Source organism: Lontra canadensis, unplaced genomic scaffold (assembly GCF_010015895.1).
Source record: "Lontra canadensis isolate GAN:19392208 unplaced genomic scaffold, GSC_riverotter_1.0 scaffold43, whole genome shotgun sequence".
NCBI classification, from domain to species: Eukaryota; Metazoa; Chordata; class Mammalia; order Carnivora; family Mustelidae; genus Lontra; species Lontra canadensis.
Genome location: NW_022631037.1, coordinates 4,576,353 through 4,588,319, shown reverse-complemented (window position 1 = coordinate 4,588,319; position 11,967 = coordinate 4,576,353). Strand labels below are relative to the sequence as shown.

At 41.3% G+C, this 11,967-nt stretch overlaps 1 long non-coding RNA gene across 1 annotated transcript; it reads right to left on the bottom strand.

The window, feature by feature from the left end:
- Nucleotides 1–245: 245 nt before the first annotated feature.
- On the bottom strand, nt 246–11,949 carry LOC116876047. The gene is made up of 3 exons (XR_004384310.1): nt 11,370–11,949; nt 10,437–10,628; nt 246–1,205 (listed from the first exon to the last, which is right to left on the bottom strand). It is a non-coding gene; the product is annotated as an uncharacterized LOC116876047 (long non-coding RNA).
- Between the last annotated feature and the right edge of the window lie 18 nt (nt 11,950–11,967).

Genomic DNA, 11,967 nt, shown 5'->3' with positions numbered 1-11,967 from the left:
ATACCCTCTGCCTTTGTTCTTGTTCTTCCCAGATATTTTATACCTCCAGTTACGACTGTTAGAAAGATACCATCCCGGCTTTCCTGTTTTACACCGATCTGGAATAAGGACCAGCCAACGAAGGGTGTGTATGCACATGCATATTTTCCGTTTCTTGGAAGAAAACAAACTAGCTTTGAATTTAAGAGCATGCTCAGAAGTTGTAATTCTTAAGGAAAGAAGCTATTTATTTATCGACGGGAAATACAAAGGGCCCATTACTTTCAGACACGAAATTTATACTTAGTGAAGTTTTCATGAATAAAAACTCATTTCACTAAATAGTTTCTGGTAAAAATATGGTTTGCTTTTTTGGTGCAAAGTCTGCCATATCTATTCTTAAAGGGAGGCTTGTAAGAGACTATGAGAGATGAAGTGAACACACTCTTTAATCAGAGACACACTTGGCTTGGCAGTGAAATGCAATCCTAAAAGTAAACAAAGTACATTGTGTGAAAAAGAGCAAGTTTAGATTAATCTTGCTTTTCCAATTTGAAAACATGCTCACGGTTGTTAGCAACTGAGTCAAGACGTTTAAATCATATATATACTTTTATATCTTGACAGTGACCTTTTATAAGTGTGCAGTGGGGATAAGATGATGAGCAAAGCGGTGCTCCAGAAAGAGCATTTTAGGTAATTGAACATGAAATGTGTTGCAATCTGATAACATTAATAATATGCAATCGCTGCTTTATATCTAATATGCAGTTCATTTGGCCTGAGTCTAACTAAAACGCTCTATAAATGTTAGCATATGAATCCTGGCGCAAGCCTATAAAGTGAGCAGCTCTATTTTAGTGCGTTGTGAAGTATCTTTGTATTCGTTATCTATTCTGGACAACAAATTATCCCAATTTAGTAGCTTCAGACAACAAGTCTTGACTATCTCACACAGTATCTGAGGGTCAGGAATGGGGATTGGTGTAGTTGGGAGGTTCTGGCTTAAGGTTTCTCACAAAGTGGCAGTCAAGGCATAGGCCAAGGTAGCAATCATCTGAAGGTCTGACCGGGGCTGGCAGATCTGCCTTTAATGTGTCTAGCTCATAGTCCTGGCAAGATTGTGTTGCTGGTAGCAAACCTCAGTTCATCTCCACGTGGGCCTCTCCACTTGGCTACTTGATCATCTTCATGATATGGCAGCTGCTTCCCCCAGAACAAGTGATCTAAGAGAGAGCAAGGCGGAAGCCAGGATGCCCTGTGTGACCTAGCCATGGAATTCACCCCCCATTGTTTCCCTCACATGCTGTTCATTAGAAAGCAGTCACTAGGGGCGCCTGGGTGGCTCAGTGGGTTGAGCCGCTGCCTTCGGCTCAGGTCATGATCTCAAGGTCCTGGGATCGAGTCCCGCATCGGGCTCTCTGCTCAGCGGGGAGCCTGCTTCCCTCTCTCTCTCTCTCTCTCTGCCTGCCTCTCTGTCTACTTGTGATTTCTCTCTGTCAAATCAATAAATAAAATATTAAAAAAAAAAAAAAAGAAAGCAGTCACTAAGTACGGCAGACACTCAGAGGGAGGGGAACCAGGCTCCATTTCTTAGAGGAGTATTAAAGAAGTTGCGGTCATATTTTAAAACCACCATGACCCCCTATTTACAGATGGGGCAGTTGAGATGGGTGGTGGCTTATTGGCTCAAGTTCACCAAGCTACTAGTATGATCCTATGTGCCAGATGGCAGGCTGTTTTATTTTCCCTCTGCCATGCCATCTACATACAAAAGCAAAGCAAAAAACCTCACATTCCTAGCATCACTGCACACAAAATCAAAATCTCTCTCTTTAAAATGGTCAAGATTGTCTAAAAGCAGTGGTGGACTTTAGGTTTAGAAATGGATGAAATGGACATTAGACTGGGAGGTAGGCGTCGGGTATCCTCTGAATCAGGTCTGTGACTTTGTGAAGAAAACACTTCTTTCGGGGTTGGTTTCCTCCTTTGTAAAACAACATGGGTTAGCTAAATGGTTTCCAAACTTGGTTTCCCATCTCAGTCTTTGGGGGAATGAAAGACTCACTGGCCTTGTAACTTCCAGGAATCTTTTTTTCCCCTTTCTTTTGAGAGAGAGAGAGAGAGAGAGAGAGAGAGAGAGCATGCGCACATGTATGCCTCTGGGTGGGGGGAGGGACAGAGAGAAAATCTTGAGCAGGGTCCACACCCAGCACAGAGCCCAAAGCGGGGCTCAATCTCATGACCCTGAGATCATGATATGAGCCCAGATCAAGAGCTGGATGTTTAACTGACTGTGCCACCCAGGTCCCCAGTAATCTCCAGGAATCTTTATAATTAAAAGGCCCTTGGGAGTCAGATGGACAGTTCTGTGTATGCGTATGCTAAGCTAGATTACTTCTCATGCTTTCAGCTCAAAGATTATTTGAACGCTTCCCTTGGACTGCATGTGCCCAGGAAAATCAATGGTGCTCAAGCCTGCAATCATCAGGGAAATGTCAGAAAAATATGATGCCTGGGGCCCCACCCCAGGCAAAAGACATCAGACATTCTGGGGTAGAGCCCAGGGATCATGACGGCTTGCTTGTTTTCATCAGTATGTTTTAAATAATTGTGTTTAGCCTCGGTTGCATATTAGAATCACTTGGGAAGTTTTAAGAAAGACCCCTGCCCAGGTGGTCTCTGAACCAATTAAATCAGAATCTTGTGGGCGGAGCCAAGCATCCATATTTTTTTGAAGTTTCCCAGGTGATTAGAATGGATAGCTGTGTTGACCTACGTTTGCCACCTCACCCATAAAAGATTATTCACAAGTTCAACTATACTTCAATTTAAAATAACAATTAAACAAAGATTATTTAGAGAAGAAATTATTCAGAAATCTTAGGTGCCGCAGTACATGAAGAAAAAATGCATTTGCAATGGAAGACGTTAAACATTTGAAATGGAAATGAGTTCCATTTCTGGCAATATGGCGGATGAAATGATGTCAATTATCCTCCCACTATAGCCCATCTCTAACCACTGGTCAAAATGCAATAACCCCTCACTGAAGTGAGCTCATGAGACAGTAAGGACAGGGCCCCCGGTGCCAGAAGCAAGAGGGAAATGGCAGTTAGGATGGGTGAGCTAGTAAGTGGAGATGGAGCAGGTCTTGGGCAAATCCACATGGCAAGGAGACTGTGGCTTGGGCCCATTCAAAGTGAGAAGGTGGTACCTGGGATTGAGATCCCCACATTAAGCTGGACTCAAAAGGATGAGTCATTTTAGAAATAATTCACTGGGGGAAAAAATCGCCCTAGGGGCTCAGGGAGATAAGAAAATTTCACTGTCTTGGCATGATTTGAAAGTGGAGAAATTACAGCCATATCAATTTGGGGCTGGAATTTACTCTACCCGTATGATCCAGGAATCAGGAACCCTAAAACTGAAAAGCGAAGATAAAGATACAGAACCTACTCCAAACTACAGAATGCACATGGATGTAGTCTACCATAACCAAGATGTAGGAGACACAAGTGTTCCAATAACCTCAGGAAACAGAACTACTGGACAGAATTATAAAGTACGTAAGTTTAAAATTATGAAAGACATAAAAGAGCATTTGGACCATGAGAAAATAATAGTATTTTTAAAAGGTAGATTGGAAAGAGAACTAAATGGAACCTTTGGAAATGACATATATGGTCCCTGAAATGAAAAGCTCAGTGGGTGAGTTGCGCCGTGGATTAGCCATCACTGAAGAAAACAACTGAGGAAATTGTCCAGGAAGCATCATAGAGAGACGAAGTGAAAGAAAGTCTGAGAGAAAGGTTCACCTTTACAGGCACCAGAAGGAGAACATAGAATGTAGGGGACACAGCATTTATACAAAGACTGTTGGCAAATTTGATAAGAAAACATGTATCCTGGGATTCTGGACGTACACTGAATCTTGAACTGGGTAAATAAAAACAAATTCACATCTCAACACAGCATGTTAAGACCATGGGGAGCCAAAGACAAAGAGAAAATCTTAAAACCAGAAAGAAAAACCAGATTACCTATAAGGGAATGATAGCAAATGTCTCAACAATAGAGGAACAACGAGATGTGTCTCGAGGGTAAAATCATTTTCTGTCTAGATTCTCTCCCCAGAGAAATCATCATTCGAGGATGAGAGGGCAGTCAAACCATTTTATATTAATGGAGAAAGTGGGTCACTCACATAACCTGCCTGAAAGGAATACTAAAGGGTATGTTTCAAGGAAAAGAGCTAGTAATTAGAAAAAAGGAATGATATGCCAGAAACAAAGGTGAGGAAATTGGTAAACATGGACAAATCTATACAAGAACGGGATAAAATGAAAGGGACAACAGTGATTAAATTCAGGGGTATTAAAAGCAGGTGGGGTCTAAAAAAATAACAAGCAACAGTAACATGTATGAGGAAGGATATAGTTGGAGGGGGATTGTTCTTAGTGTATAGTTGTAGTGGGGTTAGACCAAGTGCATATGTTAAAATTTCTAAAGTAAAAAAAAAAGTTTCTAAAATAACCACTATAAGAAGTGGAACTTACAATTTCTTTCTTTTTTTAAAAAAGATTGTATTTATTTATTTGAAAGAGAGAATGACGGGGGCAGGGGTGTACAGAGCATGAGAAGGGGGAGGGTCAAAGGGAGAAGCAGACGCCCCGCTGAGCAGGGAGCCTGAGGCAGGACTCAAACTCGGGACTCCAGGATTATGACCTGATCCGAAGGCAGTCACTTAACCAACCGAGCCACCCAGGCGCCCCTTAATTTATAAATTAAGAGGAAAGGGGGACAAAGAATTCTTGATCAATTCAATAGAAAAGAAGGAAGTAAACAAAAACCTGAGAGAAACCAAATAAGCAAAAGGTGCAAAGTGAGACTGAAGGCACAAATTCCAAAACATCGGTCATCAGTAGATCAACAGGTTCTCTTACATGTTGCTAGTGGGAGCACAAACTGAAACAGCATTTTGGAAAACTGGTTAGCATTATCTTATATACTTTTACATTACATACCTTATGACCTAGTCATCACTCCAAAGAAAAATTCTTGCCCACATGCACCAGAGGACAAGAATGTTCACTATAGCGCTGCTCATAACAGCAAGAAAAATGGAAACAACCCAAAGTCCTGTGACAGAAGAATGGACAAAATAAACTGTGGTAGCGGCACACAACAGAGTATTATACAATCAGAAATAAGAATGAACTACAACCAGGCGTGACTGGGTGGCTCAGTCGGTCAAGCATCTGCCTTCAGCTCAAGTCATGATCTCAGAGTCCTGGGATAGAGCCCCATATCAGGCTCCCTGCTCAGTGGGGAATCTGCTTCTCCCTCTCCCTCTGTGTGTGCGCATTTGCTCTCTCTCTTTCTCTAATAAATAAATAAATCTTAAAAAAAAAAAGAACGAACTACAGCCAGATGTAATATTCTAGCTGAATCTTAACAATATGATGTTGGGTAAGAAAATATAAAACTCAGAAATATTTCATAAGAGCTTAAAACAAATGTGTGATAAAAATTTGGTAAAAATTTTTAAAAAGCAAAAACAATAATAAATACAAGATTGAGATTAGTGGTTACTTCAGATGGAAGAAAAGGTAGGAGAGAAGCATACAGGTAGTTGTAAGTTGTTGTTGTTCTCTAGTTGAATAACAGGTTTACAGGTGTTAATAATATTAAAAAAAATAAGGCCATGAATATACCCAATGATGACAGTGTGTTATGTTAATCCCAGAGACTGTGGATAATATATTTTTGTACCCCTAAGTTTCATTAAAAACATCACATTAAGTTAGGAGAAGGGAGTTGGGGGAAATTGGAAGGGGAGGTGAACCATGAGAGACTATGGACTCTGAAAAACAATCTGAAGGGTTTGAAGAGGTTGGGGGGTGGGAGGTTGGGAGAACCAGGTGGTGGGTATTAGAGAGGGCAGGGACTGCATGGAGCATTGGGTGTGGTACAAGAACAATGAATACTGTTATGCTGAAAATAAATTTAAAAAAATGATTAAAAAACCACATTATATGTAAATGGACAAAACTTACTAATCAAATGAATAACTGAACGAGATCTAGCTATATGCTGTCTATAAGAGACACACCTAAAACTTAAAGACATAGAAAGGTTGAAAGTAAAGGATGGAAAAAGATATGCCAGGCAAATGCTATGCTCGTTAGAAGTTGGAGTAGTTGTCTTTTTCACAGGCCAAGCAGACTTTAAACCCAAAGTCCTAGCGTTAAAGATCATTTGTGTATAGTTGATCCTTGAACTATGCAGGGGTTAGGGATGATGACTCCTAAGCAGCTGAAAACCTGCTTATGACCTTTAGCTCCCCCAAAACTTAACTACCAATAGTCTTTTGTGACTGGAAGGCATAAACAGTCAATTAGTATATATTTTGTGTATGTGTTATATATCATATTCTCACAATAAATAACAATTATATATTTTGTATATGTATTATATATGGTATTTTTACAATAGATAGCATTAAGTTGATTAACACATACTTTGTATATGTATTCTATACGGTATTCTCACAATAAAGTAAGCTAGAGAAAAGAAAATGTTATTATGGAAAGAAAAAAAGAGAAAATATACAGTAATTTCACAGTACTATACCATCTGTATTGAAAAAAGTCTGTATATAATCAGACCTGCACAGTGTTGGTTAAGGGTCAACTGTACATATTTAAGAAACAATTCACTGGGAAATAGTATATCTAAGCTTGCATGTGCCTAATAACATAGCTTCAAAATATACAAAGCAAAAAGTAAGACAAATAAAATGTAAAAAATAGAAAAACTGCCCAGCCATAGTAGGAGATGTGAACGAACAGACCTTTTTGACATGCCTTATCACATACTTTTAAAATGCAGAAAAAATTAAATTTGAGGAGATTTTTGGGGTGCCTGGGTGGCTCAGTGGGTTGAAGCCTCTGCCTTAGGCTCGGGTCGTGATCCCAGGGTCCTGGGATCAAGCCCCACGTCGGGCTCTCTGCTCCGCGGGGAGCCTGCTTCCTCCTCTCTCTCTTCCTGCTTCTCTGCCTACTTGTGATCTCTGTCTGTCAAATAAATAAATAAAATCTTAAAAAAAAATTCGAGGAGATTTTTAAGAGAAATTGGCAAATTCCATCATAAAAGGAGATTTTGACACACTATGATAAACGTGATAGATCAAACAGACAAAATATTAGTAAGGCTACAGAAAATCTGGAAAACATAATTAAGAAGCCTAATATAATAGGTCTATATAGTATGCTACACTTAACAATTAAGGGATACCCATTTTGTTTGTTTTTTTCTTTTAAGTAAGCTCTCTGCCTGACATGGGGCTTCAACTCTTGACCCCAAGATCAAGAGTTGCATGCTCCACCAACTGAGCCAGCCATCTGGAATATTATTCTCAAAGCCACATGGAATATTTATAAACATTGACCATTTGGCAAAGCAAGTCTCAACAAATAACAAGAATCTGTTTTATACAGACTACCTTCTCTGACCCTAATTCAATTACGTTAGCTATTAATAACTAAAAATCAAAACAAAAAAGCTTGTGTTTAGAAATATGAAGATACACAGGTATTGAGCCAAAGAAGAAAACATATTTGAAATCTATTCTTTGCCTGGGATGATAATAAAAATTCTCTATATCTTGTGGAATGTTGTTTGAGTGGTACTCAGAGTGAAATCCAGAGTCTTCTATGTTACAATCAGAAAATAGAAGACTGAAAATTAATTACTTAAGCCACCAATTAAAAAAAAAGTTTAAAGAGCAAGAGAATAAACACAAAGAAAGCAGAAAAAAATAACACCAGATATGTATTATATTCTTACATATTAATGTATTATATTCTTACAGGTGCTATATATTATTTGTATGGTATATATGCTCTTATTCTCTTATACAAGAATATAATATATATAATAATATATAAAGACAAAAATTAATAAAACTAAAAAATAGTGTTAGACAATCTAAAAGCTGATTCTTTGAAAACACTAGCAGAAAGAAGAAATATTAGTTAAATGGAGATCTCTGGCACCACTAATCCAGAAAAGGAGAAGACACATATACAATAATACTAAGAATGAAAAAATGGACATGATGGATAGATGCAGCAGAGATTAAAATATATTAAGAGGAAATTATCAACAGCATTTTATTAATACATTTGGAAACCTAGTTGCATGAATTATTTCTTTGAAAAATATAATGTGTAAGAACTGACTCAAGAAGAATATAAAACCTAAAGAGGGGGTGCCTGGGTGGCTCAGTGGGTTTAAGCCTCTGCCTTCGGCTCGGGTCATGGTCCTGGGGTCCTGGGATCGAGCCCTGCATCCTGCTTCCCTTCCTCTCTCTCTGCCTGCCTCTCTGCCTACTGTGCTGTCAACTAAATAAATAAAATCTTAAAAAAAAAAAACACAAACACAAACAAAAAAAACTAAAGAGATCCACAACCACTAAAGAAATGGAATCAGTATTTAAAAACCAACCTAGGAAGTGTTTATCCCATACTCAGACATTTTACTGGAAAGTTCAACCAAACATTCAAGGAACACACAATTCCAGTTTTATACACACTGTTCCAGAAAATGAAAAAAGAAGAAACATCTACTAGTTCATTTTATGAGGCCACTATAGCCAGACAAAGGCAATACAAAAAGGGAAAACTGCAGCCAATTTGACTTATGGACACAAATATAATAAATCCTACAATTAAATTAGATGTTGACATTCATTTGTTCATTCATTCATTCATTCATTCACCCTTTCATTTGTTCAACAACTATTTATTGATTGTCAACCATGCACTAACAGGCACTGTGCTAATATGTGGAAGGTAGAGCAATGGTTTGATGGAGGTAAGGTAATCGTGCCTTCCAAGGGGGATTTGACCCGGTCAGAGAATGCTTTCCAGTTACACTAATGGAGGAAGAAATGGTTTGGGAAGAATGGTTAGAAGGTTATTGTAAGGGCTCAAGTGGGAAATGTGGGATGCAGCAGCAGCAAAGACGAACTTGAGAGACACTTAGGAAGTGAAACCCACACACTTTCATGACGGATTGCATATGGGAAGACATCAACCTGGAGTAGGGCCAACCTTGTCTCTAGGATGGCTGGGATTCTGCTGACCCATATAGTGAAACTTAAAAGTTTTAGGTTCAAGGGGAAAACACATGCATGTGTGTTTGGACATGCATGTTGAGTTTGGGGTACCTCCAGGAAGGTGAAGTGGAAGACAGTGATTAGGAAATTAACCAGAGCCTGGAGCTTTGTGGAAAGCTCAGGCCAGAGATTTTAACTTGAGTAGCATCGGCAAGTAGGTAGTATTTAAACACTGGGTGCAGAGGAGCTCATGTGGGGAGGGTGTGTAGCTGGGGAAGAGAATGAACACTGGTATTTAAAGGAAAGGCAGAGGAGGAGTCAGGGTAAAGAGACGATGGAGAGGTAGGAGGAAAACCAAAAGAATGTGGCCATCAAGGATGCCAAGGGAAGAGTGAGTTACGTGTAGGGAGTGTCTAACAGTGTCATGGGCAGTAAAGAGAGTAGAGGACTGACATTGCATGCTGCTGGAATTCTGACCCAGGGGCTGCATTAAGCAAATGTGCTGGAGAAGAAATGCATAATAAATAATTAGTTATTTCAAATAACGTAGTGCAAAAGGGCAGCAAGAGAGAATTTTTTGGGACAATGGAACTCTTCTGCATCTCAGATGGATTATCGTGGAGACAGCTCAATCCTATGCATTTGTCAAAAACTCACAGGATTATAGCCCAGGAAGAGTAAGTATTACATACACCACATAAATGAAAAATCAATAAGTAAAAACAATGTAGTCATGGAAATAGAAGATCAAGCTCTCTCTCCACCAGTGACTTTATAATTGCAGTGCTAGCCCCTCTCAGGGTTTTAATTCAGTTCAGTGTCAGCCTGTGTAGGTCGACAACAGGGAACAAGGACACCCCACTCTTGTCTTGTGAAGGACAAAATGAATATGCATGTAACAGAGCCAAAGGGCATCAGAGTGATGGCCACAGCCCCTCTAAGGAGCTGACTGGTGGGGGTGGGGTGCACCCTGGAGAGCTTGGCTCCTCTGGGACCCTGATGAAAAAATGAGAGGGTTGGATCAGGAAAGGCCTTTCTACCTCTGAGGGTCTGTGGTTCTAGCGCAAAAATCCCAAACAAAATCCAATTAGCTCTGTTGTCTGCATTTTGTTATTGAGAATAGTCATAATAAACAATCACCATAATAAGCAGCTCTTCAACACACGGAGACCCCAGATGATTTGGGAAGCAGCTTGGAGTGACGGGAAAATGCTTGGGTTTGTGGTCTGAAGCTCTAAAGTGCCTTCCAAAAAGTCACAGTAAGTGATGATTGATAATAAGCACAACCTGCAGAGGTTTCCAATAAAAAAAATAGACTTTTATATTTACTTACTTCAGTCTCTCCTTTCACTCCATCAATCCTGTCAGTGAGGAATTATCCCAAATTTAGGAGGCAGGGAGATTAAGAATCTGGTCATTCAAGGCTTTGGCTAGTGTTGGGATTTTCCAAATATTCCACTTTGCCACGACCCACAGTGGATTTGGTATAGTTTTGGTGTTGAGTGTATTCCATTGTGTCCTAATCCTATGAAAATTAATGGAAAGGTGTTAATTGGGCATCAATTCATACTTAAGATTAATCTGAGTATTTGATGAACCACAACTTTGTGTTGCCCCTCATGCCATATTAACTCAATTTATTGTAATAATTTAAAACAATATGGATAATTGTATCCTTATTGTTTTCAATACCCCATAAATTGAATCCAGTCTGAATTTGGCCAGCCTGGAAACTGCTGGAGAAGTGTGCGATGACTTTGGGAAGCTACCAGCATCGTCTTTTGGGGGTTTTTGGGGCGGGGAAAGATGAATCCAGTACTTATTACGCACCTACTGTGTGCCAGGACCTGTGCAGCACCACACTACTACCAGGGTGGTAGAGGGTGAGAGTGTCTGAAGCCTTCTGCTACCCTCAGCCACCTCCCCAGATGGGGGTGGGAGTCCTAGGCTACTTCAACCTCATGCATTTTACTATCTCAGCATAGAAATAATAAAGATATACAACGAACCGGTTGGAGAGGGGTTTCCTGAAAACAACCACCCTTCCCAGCCATCCCAGAGATGCTTCAAAACTATTTCTCACTATATACAAAAATTTACTTTGAACCCCAATCATTTGACCTTGACCCCTATAAACCTATTTTATTATACTTTTCAAACTCTGTACGATTAACGCGGAAACCTTTTCTTCGGCACTTTCTCACCCCTGGAATCGCGTCAGTTTCTCAAAGTTCCAAAATAACCTTTCCCCGGCACGGATTCGTACCTCTGCCGGGGAAGGGCGGGGAGCGGCGCAAGACGTGCCGGTGTGGAGCGAGAGCCAGAGAGAACTTCCAGCGCCAAAGGAAAATAAAACTTGTGGCTGCTGTTTGTGCGGGAGGGTCTCCGCAATCCTGAAGCTCCCCGATCCTGGGGGGTCTCGGGGCCCGCCGAGGAGCGCCAGGGTTTGGGTTTGATCCCGACGTCCTTGACCTAAATTTCTGCGCGGCGGCTGGAAAAAAAGGGCGCAGAGCTGGGCAGGCTGCTAGTGCCATCCCCGGATCCCGGACGCCGGGGCCGGCGAACTTGAATGGAGAGGCCGAACTAGAGGGGGTGGGGGGCGTCTTCTCCCCTGCCCGAGCGAGGAGCGGCGGCAAGCTCCCCGCGCCTCCCCCTCCCCCGATCCACCCGCCCCCTGCAGCCCATGTGATCCAGGGAAGTCGGGGTGCGCTCCCCCTCTGCCGGCGCCTGGCCCGCCTAGAGGCGGGGCCCCCTCCGGCCGCGGGGTTCGCGCACCGCCCCCGTGGGTCCGGCCGCGGGGGGCCCGAGTGTGTGCGCGCGCGGGCAGGCGGGGGCCGCACCGGGGTGCGTGACGTCACCGGCAT